At 44.7% G+C, this 21,356-nt stretch overlaps 1 protein-coding gene across 5 annotated transcripts in view; it reads right to left on the bottom strand.

Moving 5' to 3' along the window:
* Window positions 1-21,356, bottom strand: part of LOC135388239 (GATA-binding factor 6-B-like) — a 177,042-nt gene that overhangs the window by 32,809 nt on the left and 122,877 nt on the right. The gene's annotated exons all lie outside the window — the stretch shown is intronic.

The following is a 21,356-nucleotide window of genomic DNA, read 5'->3' as shown; positions in this document are numbered from 1 at the left end:
CAGGAAACACAAAAGAAAACATTAACACAAGGAAGCACTGGCTAGGCATTCGCATAGTTTTGCTACCAAGCTTCTATGATCCCATTTTCGTATAGGGCTGTATCCATCAAGTTAGATAAACCCATTATCCCAAGAATATAACATGAGAGAAGCACCGTATTGAGTTTACTCAGCTTAGCTATATAACGTAAGCCAACGTAAATGGTCAAGTTATAGCTCTAGCACTGCAGAAGTGGGAGTAGTGCATTACGTATTGGTAGTGGGTAATACTAATCCATTACGTTTTGAGGATAGGTAATGAGTCCTGTCATTACTTAGCTTTCAACACAGGTAATTACTTGGGTTGAAAGCTTTCAACCCAAGTTGAAGTTGAAGGGCAGGGCTTTCAACCCAAGTAATGATATGACTCATTAGTTATCGTCAAAATGTAATGCATTAGTATTACCAAGATACACTACATACCACTACCAAGATATAATGCACTACTCCCCCTTCTGCAGTGCTAGAACTACAACTTGACCATTTACGTTGGCTTACGTTATAGCTAAGCAGAGCAAACTCAATACGGTGCTTCTCTCATGTCATAATGGGTTTATCTAACTTGATGGGTACGGCACAATTCATAGCTGCTGGCTCTCTATATAGAGCCAGCAGCTATGAATTGTGCCTGCGGTACAGACAGGGAAAATTCACAAACGGTTTTTCCCACACACCTTCATCCTGGGCTGGCCAGGTCACCAATATGGAGGATTTTGCAGTTATAGTTATAATTGTATATCACCAGAAATGTGTAACAAAGTAAAATACTAATAAGTATATTTACCATAGATATAGGTAAATATAGGCAGATATCTATAAAAGTTGCTTTAAAGCGCTCACTTCAAACACCACGTATGACTATGACTTCTGGGAAAATGTATGTAGTTCGAAAGCAATGGTATTACTTGATGACATTACTAGCATTAGTAATGCAGAAAATTGTAATCAGTATCGGTAATGCATTACAAAATAAAAGTAATCAACCCAAGTCTGCTGCACTGTGCACGTGCCTTGTTGTCCTTCTTCCACTCAGCGCTACGTTTCCCGCTATGAATTATTCCGCTCAGGACGCCTGCACGCCCGAAGAACACTAAGTACAGAGTCACACAAACCACATAAAACGCGATACCCTCCTCAACCTACTTAAACGCTAACGAACGCACATTTCCTCCACCACACCCTCTGGTGTCAATTTCACATTCGCTGCGACGCACACTGGCATTCCGCACAGATACGTATATACTCTACCTAATGTGGCCGTAAGCCACCACTGCTTTCTGTTATCTGTCAAAAGAGGGCACATGTGATTCCTGAATCTATCACGCTTAAACATTTTCCCTGCCCCACCCTTTGAAGACCTGAATAACAATGGCCACACATCGGACTTACCATGTCCCTGCGCCTACCCGATGTCCACGACAAAACAAAACTGCTCTTCATTCTCCGTGTGAAGTGTGTTGTTTAATATTAATGGCCGCACAGAAGGCACTGCATTTGTAAACCACGTCACGTGGACTATGGCATGCGGACAAATGTTAGCACGGGAGCACTTCGGAAGGGCTTAAATTATCTTGAGCCCTTTGGCACCCTGCGGTTTCGAAACAATTCCAGACCGGCTCGCGACCTCATACGCAATTACGGTAAAGATAATTGGCATTGTTCTGCGAGGGCCCCGCGGCTGCTTAGCCAGGAAAAGAAATGTACTAGACCCATGCAGATGGTTCAGACAAAGGCACAGATGCAGTTTATGATTCTGCAAGCGTGTGCCCGCGTCCAGAGGCAAACCGGTGACGGATGAAAAACGGAGCTGTATTATCGCGTCTGTGAGATCGCGGAAGGTATATTGTCTTACGAATGTGTCCATGACATCTTAGGTTCGACCTTAAGTTGGTAAAATAGTGCGCTAGGGGCGATGGGATTATGTTGGCTTTGTGGAGACGCTTCGGTTGCGGCTTGTGTTGGGCACTTGGTTGCCTTTGTTGGAGCATGGGTACCAGCTTCTGTATCCGTTCGTGTGGTGCGCGGGTACATGCACGCCATTCGTGTCTCACTCACGTAGTACCATGCCACATATAACAGGGTGGGGTATCACACCGCCAGTGGTAAAGTACTCCATGGAAATGGAGGTGATGGAAGAACCAGAAGAGGGAGATTAAACGTGCATCAACATGCATGCAGGCCAATCCGTGAAACACACGACAACAAGAGCATAGTATCCTTAAAAGGTAACTTCATCGCACAACACTCTCCTAGCCAACCATCATCCTGAAGGACATCATTCTCTTCCTATATTTTCTTTTAAATTGAAATTTGAAATTTACTTCGTGTGAACATGTACATACAGCTCTATGGTACAGGATCAATAGCGCGAGCCATTATTTGTTGAAAACGGGAGGCGTACGCCTTTTTGTGACACATAATGCATTGATATTGTTACAGAAAAATGGCTCCGTTGGGTACCACAGATGGGCCAGCGAGTGTGTAATTTGTGTGTGATGTGGTGTGTGTGTGCGCGCATTTTTCGAGCGGGTGAAGGTTTTTTAAAGAGTAGCAAGCCAAATATTGACTGACCTCTTTCATCACTTACAAACAATTAAGAAGGACCAGCGCATTAGTGTCGGTTGCTGACACTGACCTGAAGCGACGGCACAACGTTTGACCAATTCATTCGGTAGTTCAATGGAATATTCTACAGCTTAATGTAAAGTCAACATTTCTTCCCTCTCTCATTCACATCTTCGGTCTTCGTGTACGGTAAAGAAAATAACTTGTCATATCTTCCCATCGTCACAATTCACGTATTTGCTATCGTTGGTGCCGTACCTTCCTGCATTTCTGCAGTCCCCCCGCATATTTATGGTGCATGAAGACCAAACACGCCTCCGTTACCAAACAACACTTTGTACAAGAAAAAGCACTCGTTGTTTTTTACTTGCGGTCCCGTCCATATCAATTGGTCAGCCACCAAATTGCACTGGAGCTCCTTCTAGATACCCGTATCATCAGAGGCGTATTATACAACATGGGAACGTATTTCTTATCTCTGTTTTCGCGCCGTGCAGGGCACAGCCACCTTTTAAACGGCCCACCGGCCATGCATATCTTTGCTACCAACGCGTAGTAACAGACACCGACTGAAAAGCCGCACGCCAACCCATTCTGCGACGGAGTATAGCTTGTGTGCATTTGAAAGCACGCTCAGCCGTTCCGCCGTCCAAGCAGTGCTGTCAAATAAATCACGCGAAGTGAGCGGTTATGAGCCGTTTAAGACAGCACGCACGCACACACAAAAGGAGTTGGGCTTGCGTGATCCCAAGAGGTACATCACTGCGGTCTCCGTCGGCACGGGAGGAGCAATGCGGAGATGCATGGTGGTCATTAGAGTCAGTTTATTTGGTGACACTAGTGGTCACTTGTATGAAGGCCTCAATACTGGATATGCAAAACCTCGGGAAAAGGGGAGCGGAAAAAGTGACAAAGAAAAAAAAAACGGTTGCATTTCGTTTGTTTCTTCGGCGTCTGAAAAATTGCCCAAGGCGTCCAATCCCGAAAATGGATAATGCAAGTTCTGGCGATATGTAATCCGTGTCAAAATATAAAACACACCTCATATTCAGTTACACCGAATCTAAGTTATTCTACTTTTATATATGTGGTGAACGCTCGTACTTGAATAGAATAGTCACTATATAGTCATTTCAAGAAATTAGTCACTGAGTAATACAAAATTGGTTTATCTCCATTTCTTAAATTCTTAAAAAAAAAGTCCGAGGAAAGCATTGTTCTCTTTCAGCGTGTCAACGGGAATTTCACATCTCCACAGCAAATTTATGCGCGTGCTAACGGTTTTCCTTTATATACTAAACATGTTAAAATTCATGTGTGCGTGCTAAATACATAAATATATATTTATAATTTACATTGCACTACAATTTATTATCCAATGATCGCTAGTAAAACTAACTCGTACAAAAGTGACAATTTCGTATTTTCTTGCAATTTTTCCGAAAACAATGAAACAAACTTAGCCATCTGTTCGTTATCAAACGGTATGTTTAGCAGCTAAAGATTCTTGGAATCTTTCTCTCTATTCAGTGATGGAATATCTTAGCGATGGTAGTTTGCTCGGAGGGCACGTCAAGAAATTGCTCTTTATAAGGTGGCTTAGAGGGGTGGGTGAAAGGGAAGAGTGAAAAAAGTGTGGGTGTGACGTGAAAGACTGAAAATAAAAAGTGGAAGAGTATACAAGATACGTCTCAAGAGAAACGGGATTGATGCTGTACTGTTTTATTTTTATTATTCTTAACGAATAAAGTACAAGTCAACATTATCCCATTCGATGTTATTCACTTTCGAAGCTAGAGCATCGCGGGAGACTTTCCTCCATAAGCTGAAAGCAGACGCGGAAAGTGTGGTTCGGGAAGGTTGGTATAGTGTGGGCAGTGAAGAAGAATGTCCTCTTGATCTTCCAGATCACCGCAGTGACGCTATCTGGGAGAGTCGCAGCTTATTTATTTCTTAGGGAGGTGCTTCCGTGCCAGTCAGGCGTATATGTGTATGGTTTCGCGGTCAGACACGAAAGTGCGCGTTCGATAACGCGTAATGGCACTCTTGGAGAACACTTTGCCGTTGCATTCGGGGCGGTTCAAGCACACAATCGTTTCTTCCTCGTGTTTGCTGGTGAGGTTTGTTGGAACCAGCTCCCCAGAAATATTCAGCATGTCCAATTCCTTGGTCATGGTGTCATGAATAGCCTTTAGCGATTCAAATAGAAAGCAGTGACGATCATTCTGGACGCCAAACGTTGGCATGTGCTCTACCAGTGTAAAGCTCGTGTAAAGTTACAGTGATGAATGGAATAAAGCCAATATCATAGAAGCTCACTGCATTCAAAGTGAAAGTGTAGAAGGGTACAGGTGCTGGCCAGTAAACATCATTGTATCTCAGTTCCACCCAATAATGGGAATGGAAGCGCTGAACTGACAGGCACTTTCGAGCTACTGGTACGAGACCGATAGTTTTGTGCTTGGCGCCTTTCGGAGAGATGAAAGTGCACGTCTGCGGCCATCAACTGGGTAATCTCCGTTATCCGTGATACTTGACAGCAAACTACTGACTACGAAACTGGGATTCGCAGCATTCACCATAATAATATACTCGCTGATTACCACGGACATCCAATAACGGATGAAACTCTTGAATCCCGTCTCACCTTGCCTCTCACAGATATAACGCAAGTACGTATATATAGCATGCGAACGTATCCTAAGAGAACCATGGTCATTTCGCAAAAATTACGCTTCACCTCACGTAGCGCTCAATCTTACAGATAAATGTCGTCCAAAAGAATACATCTTCCTATTCCTCCCTGTTCTGTGGTTTTTACTCCACAGCTGTTGCCTTTTTTTTTTCTTCTTCTTCTTCTTCGTCTTCTTTCTTTTATCTTATAATATGTCGAAGCGTATAAAGCAATTGAACGATACAGCTGGGCGGAGAAAAAGTCACTCCACGCAGATAAGGTTTCGGAGGCATCGGCGTTACCTCCATCCTACAGCTGGACGGTGTTTGTCATATTTAACGAATCAATGTCGTTTGGCTGAGAGCGCACTCCTGAAAACCCTTCAGCAGTGATAATGACCCGCGTGTGCTGGTAGAAGCAGTGATTTCTTCTCGTTGACTCGATTGAAAGGATGGATGGCAAGCACATTTTTTTTGGCTTGCGTAACATGAATTGCGATACAGCTGAAAGAACTCGAGTGAGTGATGCTGTTTCGATTTGCCCAAAAGGCATTGCGCTATCCAGCAAGGATGCAATGAATTACGAACTGCGGGCAGTGGCTTCCCTGGAGGACATACTGGTACCACGGATTACGTTCGAAGGTGTACATTTCATTTAATATTTCATTTAATTTTATTTCATTTCAGTGTTTATTTTCAGTGTCCATGAACAGCCTAAGCCATTATAATCCATTATAGATATATAAAACGTATAACGTTATATATAACGTATGTATATATCATCATCACGTACGTCATAATTCATTGTTGTTGTTGTTGTATGTATGTATATATATATATAGGTTGAGGTAAAATGATTGTCAAACGGCCACGAAGTTTTACAGAAGTTCAAAAAAAGACGCGGAAACAGATTTTAGGGAAGTTATAAACACTAGTTTATTACATAGGGAGACTTTAAAAAGTAAAATGGGCAAGGGGTCGACGTTTCGACAGTGGCACTGTCTTCGTCAGGACAAAAGATGCGTAGGTGGTTACAGGTTAGTTAAATAGGTTTGGTACATGACGTCACGTCTTTTTTGAACTTATATATATATATATATATAAATATATATATATAATGCTGTAAGATATTTAGTTTAATACATAATTGGCTACTCCTTATGTTCCAACATTTAGCGTCACTGTAAGCCCTTTGTCGAATTGTTTGCTTGGTAACTATCCAAATACTTTACTTACTTGACTCCAAATCACAGTCCTCACTGATGATGATAATTGGTAATGATCGCGATGAACATAGAGATAATGGCAATAGTAGTTCTGATGGTAACGGTGTTCAATAACGCTCGAGCCAATAATGCAACATGGCAGAGCTGCCGTCGTCATCATCAGCAACAGTGATCAGATAATCATCCAAATACAACTCTATTCACAGGCTAATATCGTGAAAATTATGTTATCACTTATCACCCACGTCCTCTGGCCACGTTCTTCGCTCTGCTAAAAAGAAAAAAAAGTAAAAAAACAAGGAAAAAAAGAAAAAAAGAAGAAAACATGTCGCGTCGCCTAAATAAATCGACAGCCACTTCCGTGGATTTATTATTTTTCAATGATGGAGGCCGTATGTTATATGAAGAGACTTGACCGCATCCGCAGGTATCTCAGTTGACATCCACACGTTATCGATCATAAGTTGCTTCCAACCGTGCACTATATCTAATGAAGCGTGGCAAGAGATAACGCCTCATCGTAATGAGAAATAAGAGACACGTATGATTTAATCTCAGTTGTAGAAAACAGGTTTTTGTGCGCAGACGTAAACTCCCAAATGGATGGTCGTCGTGTCTGAGGGCTGCTGCGGGGTGAACTATAGAGTGATCCAAGTTCGCATGGCTATTTACTTCCGTGTCAATGCACTGGGATCCTTTTAACAGCGACTCCCATTTCGTTACGAAGAAGTAAGAAAAAGCCCCTTATTGATGCTTTATTGTTACTGTTTCAAACGATGCTTGATGTGGGTTACGTATACGCGTGTATACAGGGTGTTTCACCTAAAGTGATAAAAAATTCTAACTGGCGCCGTACTCGCCGGAGGATTGCGGGACTTTCGGCTATTACCTTCTGGAAACTTTTGCCATCATTGAGGAAGGGTTTGGGCAATTTTCAATTGCGGGAAATTTAGTTTTGTCAATTGAACTTTCAAAATCGCCAAGCGAACCTCACTTTTTTTTACAGAAATATGAAGTCCTCCACTGATAACCGCGGACCTAACAAAAACCATGCACAGTATCGCAAAAGAAATAGTAAAAAAAAAAGTAAATATTACGCTTTAGCCCCGCCTGCTTGATTTTCGCAAAGAAGCGCCCACGAAATGTGCGTCTAGAGGAGGGAGTGTTTCCGCTTTCATTTGTTTTGCCTTCACTGTGATAAGACGGTTGTTTTGTTTTCTTTGTGATAAGACGGTTGTCACCAGCATCAAGGTCAAAGCGGGCGAAAGAAAGGTAAAACAAGAGGCGGGAACACTTCCTTCTCTCCCCGCATCTTCCATGCCCTCTTCTTTGCTACAGTCAAGCAGACGGGGCTAAAGCGGAATTTTTACTAATTTTGTTCGACTATTTCTGTTGCGATACTATGCATAGTTTTTGTTGGGTCTGTGGTTATCCGTGGAGGACTTCATACCTCTGTAAAAAAAACAAGTGAGGTTCGCTTGGCAATTTTCGAAATTCACTTGAAAAAAATAAATTGCCCTCAATTAAAAATTGTCCAAAGCCTCCCCAAATGGCGGCAAAAGCTTCCAGAAGGTAACTGCCGAAAGTCCCACAACCTCCGGCGGGTACGTCCCCAGTTAGAATTTTTTTATCACCTTAGGCGAAACACCCTTTATGGAGGTGCTTGTGCATTGCCACAACTAAATTGGACCGAAATGTAGAGAAAGACGGAGTGCGCAACGTGAAGAAACTTAACAGAGTGTTGTGAACAGTCGTGTATCCTACTCGCTAGTACTTTTTTTTTTGTGTGTGTGCCTAATTAACCATTGAGAACGGTCTCAGAGATTCGATGGCCTGAGCACACAGTACTTGTTACGTCACCATTTTCGTCACTATTGTAGTCGTAGTTTTTTTTTTAGAAAATTAAAACTGAAAATTATGGGCAACACTCTGTAGACGTTGTCACCAACAGCGCATTGCTCGTCGAGTACGGTGGCAAAACTACATCTCATGCGGGCAACACTGGGTCTAAAGCGGACCACGTATCGGCTACGTAGCCAGTATCAGTAGCCAGCAGTATCAGTCGGGAACATAGATCACTGTTGTTCGATGAATTGGGGATTATTTCCCACCTGACGTCACACCGAGGCGTTTAACCGCAGTTTTGCATGTATAATCAATCAATCAATCAAATTAAAATATGAAGTGTTCTCTGTCACATGTCTATAACTGATTGTTCTGGGTTTACAAGCAACAAGCTGTTAATCTAGGACGTCAACAGAAACTGCCTGTCTGCTGCTTATAGGATTCCTTTAAGAAACGTCAAGGTACAGATAGGGTGGTCCACCAACCATGATAGAAATTCGTAGTAAAAAAACGTAGGCCCCGGAGAGACATGCAGTCAAGGGATTTTTTTCTGACAATAATTTTTGCCACATACTGGTAACATTTTTATTTCATTTCAATTGACGGAAAGTTAATTTCTCGAATTGAACTCCGAAATTTCCCAAGGCAACCTAACGTTTTCTTTGCGAAATGGGTTCCCCGCGGTCATTTTACTTAGTATAGCACATAATCCCGCTCATAATGCAGTGGCAATTGCCGAAATGAATTCGCCGAAAATCCTTGGAAATGAGCCCTCTGCTCCGCCACTTTTTTGGCGGCTCGTAGTTTGAGCGCAAAGCTGCGAAGAAAGGAGGTTACATTGACACGCCACACGAGGGGGGAAAGGGTTACAAGCCTTATCCACGGAACAAACCCCCGCGGTGAGTGCGGGAACCAGAGCTATCTTATCAAAAATGAGGTCACCCGGTGGCTTGTAACCCTTTCCCTCCTCGTGTGGCGTGTCAATGTAACCTCCTTTCTTCGCAGCTTTGCGCTCAAACTACGAGCCTCAAAAAATAGGCGGAGCCAAGGGCTCATTTCCACGGATTTTCAGATAATTTATTTCGGGAATTCCCATTTCATTACGAGTGGGATTATGTGCTATACTGAGTAAAATGACCACGGGGTACCCATTTCCGCAAAGAAAACGTTAGGTTGCCTTGGGAAATTCAAGTTCGGAGTTCAAGAAATTAAGTTTCCGTCAATGTTACCAGTATGTGGCAAAAGTTATTGGCAGAAAAAAAAAAAAAACCTTGACCGCTTGTCTCTCCGGGGCCTATGTTTTTCGCTATGAATTTCTATCATGACTCGTGGACCACCCTGTATATTAGACACATTCCGTTATGGGAAAATTGATACACTATAACATTTAATATTTATATGGGAAAAATACACAGCAAAAACAACAAACTAAACCGATGGCCACAGAAGCACAGGGCACATTCTCACGCTCTATTACTGGCACTGTCGGTTTGGATCTTGACCGATTTGGGATGTGTGTGATGCAACAGGCAGCGAGACAGCGGCGGCCTGACGGCCGGGATTACTATAAGGACGTCGGTGATGATGCGCTATATACTGCTACTGAACTGTGACGCTCCTGGTGCGGGCAGTAGGGCGTGGAATGTCGAGCGATTACATTGCGTTGGATGGGACGAGGTCTCTAACGGAAGCAGAATTACCTTCAAATCGGTGAATGTGTTCAAATTGAAGTGTGAAACAAGAAAAAAGGATATTCTTGCCAAAAAACAGTACAGAAGAGCTATAAATGCAGAAAAGTGTGTGATATGTTCGTCCGTAACATATTTTCCTTGTTATAATAATAACGATAATCGCTGTCCTGTTGGAGGGTGGGTAAAAGAAAAGAAGTTGAATGATATAAAGCGGGAAAGACAGTAAGTGAAACGCTTTCATTGGTCCCTATTACTGATCAACGGGCTTTCCTAAATCTCAGCACCGGAGAGAGAGAGAGAGAGAGAGAAAATAGAAGAAATGGAGAGGGGAAGATTATGCGCATCTGAACTGGCAGTGTGATAGAAACCAGGGTTGCGGAATAGGGTCACCCATTCCATTTCAATTCCATTTCCAGGAATGAAGATTTGTGATAATCCCATTCCTTTCAATTCCTCGGAATGAAAAGGGATCGTCAATTCCCACTCCTAGAATGGCTTGGCAAGCCCATTCCATTCCTTTAATTCCATCAATAATAATAATAATAATAATAATAATAATAATAATAATAATAAAAAAGGAACCGGTAACCGCACTGGCTAGTCAAGCAGCGGTACAGGATATTGACATTACATACAGAGCACGGAAAAAGAACAAAGAAAATATTATTTCGCTCTTGACCGTGATTGATTGATTGATTGAAAGAAAGAAAAAAATGGGGATTGTAGCCCTCATCACGAGGGCCGGCTACCCCAGATCACCTAAGGAAAGGAATTCCAGACACGTCCACCATCACCCACTGGAGATGTCGCGAAGCGGCGACGAACGCCACAGACAAGTCATAGCCCATCTAACAGCTTTGTGTCCCTTAAAAACTGTGTAACGGCTCGCAAAGCTGGCAGTTGAGTGCTCATTGGCCATGGGCCCAGTACCTTCTGCACTCCGAAGGGTCGATTGTCAACCCGGCCTAACGCGGCTACAAGTCTGTCACGACACTCAGAGTATCTTGGGCACGTAACTATAATATGTTCGACGTCTTCGATTGAGCCACAGACTGGACAATTAGGAGAGTCCGCCTTCCCAAGCCTGTACAGGAGTCTTGCACTGTATGGTACATTGAGCCGGAGCCTGTGAAACAATGACGTAATCTGCCGTGGCATGGATGTTGGGAGGACCAGAGCTAGTTCGGGGTCAACCCGGTGCAGAAGGGAAGATCCAGCCTCGCCACAAAACCATTGATCTTTTGACAGCTTATGGCTCAGAGACTTTAAGGCACTCTTGGCGTCCACCTTCGTGAAGTAAACACTGCGGAATGTACTATTTCCATGTGCTTTCCCGGCGTTGTGATCGGCCGCATCATGTCCGGTGATCCCACAGTGGCCAGGTATCCACCGGAAAATCACGTCATGGCCAGCGATCACTGCTTTTTGGTGCGCTACTAGTATGTCTACAGGAGCTGAGAGGTGGTGTGTACCCGGTGTCATAAGGGTCTGTAAAGCGGCTTTAGAATCACAGAAAATCACCCATTTTCCCTGGGAAGGCGCTCTTGACCGTGTGCAGCTGCATTCCATTACAATTCCATTCGGGGCTGTGATAAATCTGGAATGATTCCGGTATCATTCCAACTGCGGAGTGGCAACTCGGCAACCCTGGTACAAACTGTTTCTATCACACTGGATGTTAGACAAACTATCGTTTGCTAAGTATATTCAACAAGCAGTAACGAACAGATGTGATCAAAAATTAGTTCAAACAACAGCAAACAGCTGCAGGCAAACAGCTGTGCTTTAAGCAATGGCTGCTTTGCCTCCGGCGGTTTAATTACAGTATCTGTCTGCCTGTTACTATAGTCTCGTTTGTCTTTCTAGTCAAGTATGGCATGAAAAACAACGCGAACCGCGGAGCTTGGTAGCGCTGCTTGAGTAGAGTCACTGTACGTATAGTTATCCTGCATTTAGCCACATCACGGTGCATCCTGACCAGCGTACATATGCCAGCTACAAAAAGAGACTTCAGTTAAAGCATTTTTCATCTCCCTCCGGCTTTGAAATTCGTGAAGCCCGGCCAGGTGGACTCCCTCGCCGTGCCTCCACGTCCGCAGCCTGTAATGCCAGTTTCGCAACTTCTATTCGCGGTCAACAGTTCTCGAGATATCGCATTGATAACGTGGGTGTCGCTCGGAACGTGTGCCTGCCAAAACAGATGAGATGATAGCAAGAAGGCAAAACGAAAGGGGTCGCTGCAGCTGACTGGTGGTCTGCAATATGAAGCAGCGGAAACCGACGTACGGCTAGAGTCAAAGTTAACTTGAACGGCGCTCAAGCCTGCGAAGCGGAAAGAGAGCCACCATGGCAGCGCCTAGCAGAAAACAACGTCTCCATAACGAGGGTTACCCTTCCAACGGTAAATAGACGACCAAAACCCCCTCCGCCGTCATTTCTACTAAGCACCACCTGGGTCCCGAGGCCGGAATGGCATTCAAGTTAGCTCTGATGCCAGCTGTACCATGCAGGATTCCATAGAGTAGCTCGACCTTTGTCTTGTTGGAACGCCGCCGTGTGCCACCGTGCTTAATCACGATCTATTTATGTTAGAGGGACACTAAAGCCTAGTTCTCACATACGACAACGGCGCACGGCAACGGCGAACGGCACGGCAAATTGTGTCGTTCAGACGCCGTAATGGCGCCGTTCTGGCCGTCGTCTCACGGCAAAAGGAAGTTGAGCCATGCTCAACTTCTGCCGTGCCGTGGTCCCGCCCACATCACATCCAACCAATGAACGGCCCGCACCAATGAAGATGGCGGCTTCTCAGCTTGATGCCGAGAAATTAATTGAACTTGTGAGAAGGTTTCCTTATTTGTATGATTTGTCGCATTCTGATTTTAAGGATACACAGAGAACACGTGCAAGGAGAACACGTGGAAATCCATCTTTGCTCGCCGCGGCTCGTGATGTTCGACATCACGTGAACACGGCAGCACGGCGAGGTGGAGCGACGGCGACACGCACGGCGGCGGCAACGGCACGTCACCGTTGCTGTTGCCGTGCGCCGATGTCGTATGTGAGAACTAGGCTTAAGGCGCGAAAGTTTCTCCTGGCGGAATAAAAGCTGCCGTTACCTTGAGACCAACACAGAAAGGACGGGATTCATCGGTTCATTGGGGCGGGCTCTCACTGGTCACATTAAGCGATTTGTCCAAACATCGCGGCAGGTCGTTTGAGGAGACCAACTGGAGGCTTCTTCGCTTTTTGGCGCTTCTTGAGATGGAGCGTGCGAAGGGAGTCTCAAGACGCGGATTCTTTCGCTTAGATGGCGAACGACTCAAACGATGGATCTCGTTCCTTTTGAATTGGTGTAAATGTAACAGCACCTTACATTCCACGTGGAGAAAGTTTTGTACTTCAGTGCCCTTTGAACGTTTACGCAAGGTTGTAGACGCCATCGCTCCGCTGCTGCACACCACGTCCTCTGTCCCATCTCACGCCGTTCCTTTGAAAACACGAAGAAATATACGGAAAGCTGCATCGCATCGTTACAATGATGAGTAGACACTCCTGGAATGTTCCCGGTTCTTCTCCTTCTGCCTCATCATTTCTATGCAATTCAGTTCTTTGCGAATACCGTCGTAAAAATGGTCATGTTACCCTTTCGTCGATAACCTAACCCCCGAATGCCGTCACGAACTCAAAAAAGGTGGGTACAGTTCTTTCTTCGCGCCACGTTCCCGGACCGTACTAAAGCTGCAATTTATTGTCTCCGATAAAAAGCTGTCACCGAAAACACCTTTTCGCCAACGAGCCTAGCCATTACGTCAGAGGCGACAGTACCGGCGACCTTCCGCCAGATTGCGATCTACGAAGTCCGCCGGGATTACCGAAGCTCTTCCACGTTCTGGCGCGCAGTTGAGGGGTTGTGGGACGTATGCACTGCATCATTCGAAACTTGTGGCTTGGTCGTCGGACTTATGGCCGTGCATGTGAACGTAGTCTGGCAGGAAGTTCCAGGTGGTTGCCGGGTGCGAAGGTTCCAGTGATGTGCGTACGTTCAGAACAATGCGAATAATTTTAAACTGGAGTTTCTGTTGAAGTTGAAAGGAGGGAGCTCCGTTTATCTAGATGGCAGATCGCTATTTGATAAACAGCGAGATACAAGACTTAAATTGGACGAGTCATTGTGGTCGGAGTGATGTATGAGTACTTAGCTGGTGCCACTTAGCCGGCTGACGGGATGCTATGTGGAAGCGAAAGACAAAAAGTGATTGAAAACTTGAATAACGTAATTTTAATGATCCAGCGAGTTGTAACTGTGGTGTGATAGTAGAAGCCGCTACCTGATGCATTATTTTTGTTTTCATTCCTACTTTGTTACTCCCGTGGAACTGATGCTGTGGTGACAGAAGCGCAACTGTACAGAAAACAGCCAGAAAGTGCGCGAAATGACAGACTTTATCATGTGCCCCGAAAACCTTCAATACGTAGTGTCAATATCTAGGGAACACCGCCGATACAATCGAGAGTGCGTGACTCAAGGGCCCTTAGCCGCTTAAGGAAAGTTCTTGAAGCCAAGCAGCCGCACCGCTTATTGTACGGTTGTATTATTTACGTATTTAAAGGGATTTGTTATTACTGGTAGACCTACGAAAGGGCCGGCTAGAGTAGCTCCGCTCCTGCTCTGGCTGATGAAACTGCGTTATAGTTAACTATGTTTTCCGCTGTACAAGCCATGCGTAGCTTCTGACCTGCAGGGTAGTCCTTCCCACGCGACGCTGTTTTTCACAGTTCTTCCTACATCTGCGGCACAGTGAACAGGGCGAGAACGAGCGTACTCTGTGCGAGCTACACGAATCAAAGTGTCCCATTCCTCCCGCCTACCCTGCATATAAAAAGGTATTCCAGGGACACCGTATACCCGAATATGCCCACACATACATCGTGTTTCACATATCTAACGCGACAGGGGTGTTCACAACGACACGAGGCCGCAAAATAAAATGGGGCCTTGTTGTCAAAGGCCACAATAAAAGTCTCCCGGTAACTTTGGTCATGGTTAGAAGGACCCAATGCAAAAGGCAGTGTCTCGTGGAGTGTCGCAGGTACTTCCTTTCGCAGCCTATCGTAAACATTTTACAGCCATGTCGTGGGAGCTTGGTGGATGCGTGGAGTTGCTTTCGCGTATAATCAACATTGTCATTAGCAAGTGTCTATAAGGGAACACTACTCCGTTTAAAATCACCAGTCCATGACGATAAAGTCATCAACGCAAGAGCTCTTTTTGGAAAATCTAACGCTTTTTGTATTTTTCTTTTTTTTTATAAGTGTAGGTGATGAGGACTTTCAATTCTTAGACTGTATCTGGCGTTTGACCATGCAAAAGCTAAAGGGAATGATGAATTCAGAGCTACACACGGGCAGGACCTTGCATCCTTGGATCTGTTTGTTCAAGCGAGTGTCTTGTGCGCCCATCTATGTTAATGTTAGAAAAGTAGCGAACTTAAACCTAGTCCAATTGAAGAAGTACACTCAAGGCTCCATGTTATGTCGGCTTGGTCATGACTTGACAGCAAAGTCGTTGCTGTTATACGCGAATTGAAGGGACGTAAATATGATGAACGTACGTACGAACGTTATTTGTAAGTTTTTGAAGGGCAGAAATGCTTGCAGGTTAGTGATGAGCCGATATTCACTTGTTTACTAAAGAAGGCACGTAAAATGCTTTTTCATACACGACACACATACTCTCCATTAAGCAGCGTATTTTGTGGTGCTACTACACTTTCGAAATTTTTACGGCAGAGCTTCCAATCTTTCTCCATACTGAAGGTGCCTGAGCAATGGTCGGAAGACCAGAAGCCCATTGCTCAGCCACCTTCAGTATGCAGTTCATCCACCAGGTCGCCTGTATTTATGCCATTTTGTTCCCATCTTTCGTTAGTCACCGGACGCCACTTAAAGTAACACGTCCTTCCCAGCGTTCGGGGTCACACCGGATAATGTAGCAACAACAGTGTCGAGAACACGCGTAGTCGGAGACACACAAAAAAAAGGGGAAAAAAAGTCGTTCCTATCTCTATCGAACAATCTGAATAGTTCAGTCTCTTTTTCATGGACAGATTCGCGCGTGCGATTAGTGGCTAGTTTGTCGCGATCCCTCTCCGCAATAAACGCCCGTTTCCTCTTTTACAACCTCGTACTCACGGTTGTACAAAATATATGAGTCGCTTTTATATTGTTTATTAGCACGCAACGTGCCTGGAAGTTGCCACTCTTTTACCGCTGCGAGACGTAATAAAATTATTACTTCACCTCTCTAGTCCCGCAGACTTGCACTGCCTTCAGAGCTCGTCGTCCCGTCAGGCCGCGAATGGATTCCAACCTTTTTTATTGCGTCAACTAGTCACTTAAATCACATTTTATTTGCACGTCTGGCGGTAATTAATATGATTTTATGTCGTTTCGGGGAAGATGCGCTAGCCAGGTGATTCGCGAATAGCTAAAATTGTCTTTACAAAATTTACACCCTTGATGTATAAAAAGGATGCGTCCCTTAAAGGCGACGTAAATCTGAAGGAGTTCCATGTCCGGGGACATGGCAGAAATGCATGGTGCCCAGGGTATCAGCATAGCAGGATCAGGAAAGTGATCATGGCGATGGGGGTGTTTTACCCATAGATTGAGAAGTTACCCGTAAAAAATAACTCGTTGCAAGTTAAGTTACCGTGTGAAAAATGTAACTAAGTTAATAACGAAGTTCTTCAGCCTGAAATGTATAACTCGCAGTTACTAAGTTACTTAAAAAGAGAACGAGTTACTTCTAAGTTACTTCAGACACAAAATAGCATTACGCAGGTGGAGCGTGCGTGAGCAGTTGAGTTAGACCTTGAGTTACCTGCAGAGGAGTGCAACACGCTTAGATCGTTTTCGTTTATGTCCAACAATAGACCCCTCCCTGTATGTAAACAAATGACGTCATAGTGTTGGATAGCGCCACAAATTTGGCAGAGTTAACTACGCTGTAAGCTAGAGGAGAACAAGACCGCGCCCGAAAGCCACGGTCTTGAGGGGATTATGGTCCCTTAATGGGACGCGACCCTCGGTCCTACTTTCCTTTTGGTGGGGGGCAGGGAACAAGTTCCCGTTCGTGGAACCCAGCCCTCTCCCTCTGATTTGTTTCGGTTTCAGTCTGTCTACCAACGTCATGATGACGTTTCTCTGGTAGAAGTCTAGTCGAACGCTTTGGATCTTACCCCCTGTGGGCGCACAATGGTTCAACTTCATTTCAATGGCAGCGGTTCTTACTTCCTGAATAAAATACTGTCATTCACTGAATATCACATTTTATGGCAAAAAATGCCATGAAGGAACCGGAGAGCAAGCAAGGAAATATGCGAACGTGAGTGAAAAGCGAGCTAATAGTAACTTGGAACTTAATTGAAGTTACTTTGACAAAGTTACCTGAAAAGGGAACGAGTTACTCTGAAAGTTACCACGGCGCAAAAGTACCAAGCTAAGTTACAAGTTACCAAAAAAATGAACTTAGTTACAGTAACGGGTTACTTGTAACGCGTTACCTCTAACTCTGGTTTTACCCCTGGGGTGCAGTATCCGCAACACGCGTAGGAGATTAGATGCGTGATATGAGAATGACATCAAAATGAGATTATAAGAATCTAATCGGTCCTCTGGTGGTCGTGCAATACAGAACAACGAAACGTGCAAAAAAGCACCGAGCGTCGTTGGAAGACAGGACGTGTGGAGGCTTCACAGGAAGTCGATAAACATTTGAAGACTCCGACGGTGCTGCACAGGGCTCTGACTGCATATATATATGCACATCTGTCTATATATCCATATGTCTCCGTCTATAACTACAGCCGTTTTGGGAGAAAACTCTCAGAGGGATGAGCCTTACACGTGACAACGTTCGCATGCTGAATAGTATTATCACACAAGGTGGGAGCAATGACCTCGTTGTATCCATGCTAATGATTTCCATGCACCGCCTGTACGTTTATGCGTCGCTATTTTTGAAGCTGCACAGCAGAGGATGCATCGCTCACAGTGCTTTCATTTCTTCAGCAGCTGACAGGAAGCATTTTGTAAGGGTGCGTATTAACCCTTCCCAGGAGTATGACACTCCTGGGAAGGGTTAATACGCACCCTTTGGAATGCAAGGCATGAAAGGCATGACGCCTTTGGATGAACGAACTTTAAGCAGTCGCAGCAAAGTTCCTTTTTGTCTGCATTTTCTCTTCTTCTTTTTCTTTTTTGTTGTTATTGTCGACTGATTAGATGAGCCAGCCCTTTTGTGTTGACTTCTGTTTTATGTGTTATGCAAGTTTAAGGTCGACTGTTCGAACCGCTACAATATCTATCCCATAAAGTCTCGCTTTTTTCCAGGGGGGGGGGGAACTTACTGTAAATGCATTGAGGCACGTTCTTTGCTCCGTTTAGGAGATGGTGAGGGATAAAGCACTTCCAAAAAGAATGGCCATATAACGGCAGCATTACGTTCAAACAACACAAGAGAGTGCAGAGCTTCCGTTGTTGCTCGGCTACTCAAGTGTCCAAACCCTTTTGAACCATCAATGACCCAACTTCAACTCCAGGACATCAGCAATTCCTTGGCAGGGTATCCGTTGCCAGCAAGTATATACAGCATGTATTCAGCGGCGGACCAGCTCCCGTGGCATAGTGGTTAGGATGACCGCTTTCTCCGCTTTCCACGCAGAGGCTGGAAGGTGACACGGGTTCGAATCCTTGAGTGTGCAGTCTGTGATTTTCCCTGGGTCTCCCGGCAGAATTTCCAGAGAATGTCGGCACAGTTCCCCCTGAAGTCGGCTCAGGAGGCATGCTAACCCCCTCCCCCTCCCCCTGTCCCCTACTCCTTACTCCTTCCCGCAGTCCTCCCTCCGTACGTCCACGTCTGTACGCCGCTCATAGCCACGGTTGCCTCGCGGCGCTAACACATAATTTAACAAAAATCGGCGGTTGGGAACGTTAACCAGTAGGGTAGCTCAGTATCGTAGCTCAGTATATATATATAAGTACAAAAAAAAAGACGCGGAAACAGATTTAGGGAAGTTACAAACACTAGTTTATTACATAGGGAGACGTTAAAAAGTAAAATGGGCAAGGGGTCGACGTTTCGACAGTGGCACTGTCTTCGTCAGGAGAAAAGATGCGTAATGTGTAACCAGCTACGCATCTTTTGTCCTGACGAAGACAGTGCCACTGTCGAAACGTCGACCCCTTGCCCTTTTTAACGTCTCCCTATGTAATAAACTAGTGTTTGTAACTTTCCTAAATCTGTTTCCGCGTCTTTCTTTCTTTTTTTTTTTTTGAACTTCTGTAAAACTTCTTGGCCGTTTGAGAATCCTTTTACCTCACCCTATATATATTTACATATGTTTCTGGAGGTGTTCTACGGAACTTTACGTGCGGTAGAGGATATCACCCTGCTTGCCCCCTATCCCCAAATGCATTGCTGAAGGACGATTCCGGGGGGATTGAACCCTCGAAACCTCCCCCACCCCTCTGGCTACACCTGGCAAGTATGTACGGTGTGCAGATACAGAGAAACCCCAGGCAAAGAAGTAGAGATTGCGAACTGTCAGCACAGCAACATCGTGGACTATCAACCGTGGCGTCGCGGACAATACTTGTCTCGCGGCATACAACATCAAGTTTTTTAATTATATGCGTAAACGTTCTTGACAGTCTTCATTCCCAATGCTCAATTTCCAAGCAAGTAATGACCACGGACGTCTGTCATATAAGCATTGTCGTCTTTGGAAAACTTATTCGATAGTGTCACCGTTACTTGCCAGCGGGCTGTTTTCTATCATATGTAACATAACTTCAAATTAAGTACAAGTCTACTCATTCAACAACAACAACGTATTGATTATGACGCTGACGTAGATAGGATGTTTCACCGCTGGGTTGCAGTAGCCCGCTCCATTACATACGAGACATTAGCAGAGTGGCGTAAGGATGAAGCGAAATTAGTTAAGCACGTACGACTCGTCCCCAGCAAAACTGAGGCGTGCTTCTTGCGACTGCGCTAAAGGGAACAAATACAGGTGGGTGAGAATGGAGAAAAACGCACCGAAATCAGAATCGGGGGGTCATTGGAAAACATAGAATGCGACTTCATTCATCCAAAGTACTTAAATTCTATTTTGAAAGCTAATATTTTCTCCGTATAGCATAACCTCACGTGATGCAAGGCAATCATCATGCTACACACTATAGAACTCGCATCTTTTCCTGAATCCGGCCAACAAGCTGTGCAACGGCAGGATATCTTCTCCACGCTCCGTTCTCGTTTAAACGCCCAGATGTATGTGAGATACAAATCTGATTCATGTGAGCGATAGCGAGAGAGCTCGGTAATCTAGCGATATCTCGCCCATGGCTAAAACAAGACTGTTTTCTTTCTAGTCCGATTTGTTTCTTCTTTTTACTTAACAGAGGCAGTGCATCATCACGGTCACATCAGTTTCTTGAACTTCCCGCCGTAACTGTATACGTGGTAATTTTCTTTCCAGAGCCCTCGAAAGGAAGTCGCCGCTGCCGTGCAAAACGGCAAACTCAATATCGCTTAATCTCCGTGACATACAAAAACACACAACTAATTTCGTACGAGGCTCTGCTTCAAAGTGAAAGAAAAGAAAAAAGGTCATGGCCGGTTCGTTTAGCCTACCAGCGTTCCGCTCCCATTAGTTCGTTTCACTCTTTTCTATACGCCAATGTCTCCGAGATCTGAATGTTAAACACCAGGATACGACACTGACTAAGCGTGTATGAGAAACAATGGGCGAATGTTTCTCAAGTTCGATAAGTATTTATCATCCGGACGCGCCTAAGTGCCCAAAAAGGCTTAGCTCACGAAGGGGATTTAAATCGGACAAAGCTGACCGCCGTATACGTGAAACAGGAGCATAAATCCGATTACGAATGCCGGTGGCCGATTGAAGAAAGATTTCTGCCCCCGGGGTATCAAGCAAAAATAAGTGTTCCTAAAGAGGTTACTAATTTCTCATACAGGTATAGGGACGTTCGACTAGCGTTTTGCACGGCGACACCGGCGCCGGCTTTCTTCCCTGGTGGCGGGCAGAAGAAAAGTTTTCCAGCATATTCTACAAGTGTAGAAGACGATGTTGGCGATTTTACACGTCATCAACTTGAATTTTATTTTTCGACAATCAGTTTTACATACTTCCAAATGACATGCAGGGACTACAAGGTATTCCTGTAGCACAGTCCCATTGAAAAAGAAGTTACTATACATAATCATATGTCCTGTAGGTGCCTC

This window comes from Ornithodoros turicata, chromosome 3, assembly GCF_037126465.1.
Source record: "Ornithodoros turicata isolate Travis chromosome 3, ASM3712646v1, whole genome shotgun sequence".
In the NCBI taxonomy this organism is placed as follows: Eukaryota; Metazoa; Arthropoda; class Arachnida; order Ixodida; family Argasidae; genus Ornithodoros; species Ornithodoros turicata.
The sequence above is the reverse complement of the archived record's forward strand: the minus strand, read 5'-3'. Positions and strand labels throughout refer to the sequence as shown.